The sequence below is a fragment of the Nicotiana sylvestris genome, chromosome 7 (genome assembly GCF_000393655.2).
Source record: "Nicotiana sylvestris chromosome 7, ASM39365v2, whole genome shotgun sequence".
Taxonomy (NCBI): domain Eukaryota; kingdom Viridiplantae; phylum Streptophyta; class Magnoliopsida; order Solanales; family Solanaceae; genus Nicotiana; species Nicotiana sylvestris.
The window spans coordinates 146266160-146267317 of NC_091063.1; positions in this window are offsets into that span (position 1 = coordinate 146266160).

The window sequence follows — 1158 nt, forward strand, 5'->3', positions numbered from 1 at the left end:
GGGTTTCAGAGAACCCAAAAAAATGAGAAAGACTTCGAAAAGTTATCGATCTAGTCGGAAAAGATAAGGATCTGACTCGAACAGCCATGGATGGCCAGAAAAATACCATGGATAGAAGTTGAGCAAGGTCTGGACTAGATCTCTTCGATATCTTTCCATGAAATTACAAAAACAGGCAACCAATAGACATAGGAGGTCGGTACACATCTCAAACAGCCATGGAGTCCATGGATTAGGTGAGAATCGAAGGGGATTAGGGTTGATTTGGGTGGCAGCGGCTAGGGTTTAGGTGGGGTTGCAGAGAGAATTGGAGAGGAAGGGGATTCAAGGGTGGCGGGTTGGTGGAAATGAAGTAGGTTAAGGGGGTCGTTTGGGTTTATTTTAGGCAGGTGAAATGGTGATCGTTGATCTGAATGATCAACGGCCTAGATTAAATGGGGTAGGTGAGGATCCGAGCTTAGGTTAGGTTTACAGGGTTAGGGTCGGGTTTAAATTGAAATTGGGCTAGGGAATATTGGGGATTTGATTTGGGCTAGATTTTAAAGCCAATTTTGTCTATAAATAGCCATTTTCCCTTTAAATTTTATAAAAATAATAAATAATTTTTGAAAATTAATTTAAAAGGCTAAAATGATTTATAGTACATAATTAACAATTTAAAAATACAGGATCTAATTTTATGAATATAAACCCTAATTAAACCTTAAAAAGGGCTAATATTGCAATTATATGCAATTTAGCTTTAAAAATACTAAATAAAATTGTAAAAATTAACTTAGCCATATTTTGGCATAAATATAGAAATTCAATAGAATAATTATCAAAATAATAATTTTGAAAATAATTATTGAGGATTTTATAGGTAAAAGGGGAGAAAATAAATCAATTTAAACCTTTAAAATTATGAAAAATAATAAAACACTTGGATATTCTTATATATGCATATATATGCTATTTTGAAGTTATTTTGCATATTGAAAAAATATATAGGGAAAAATTGGGTCTCAACAGCTGCCCCTCTTTACCCGAGAAGGATGAAAGAGTTGTCGGATAAAGATATGATGGCCAATTTTGACCGAGCGAAACGGGTTGAAGAGGTTTAGGTCGTGCCCTGGCTTCTGAGCTGCCCACATATCCCTAGTTTTACAGGAATCAGGT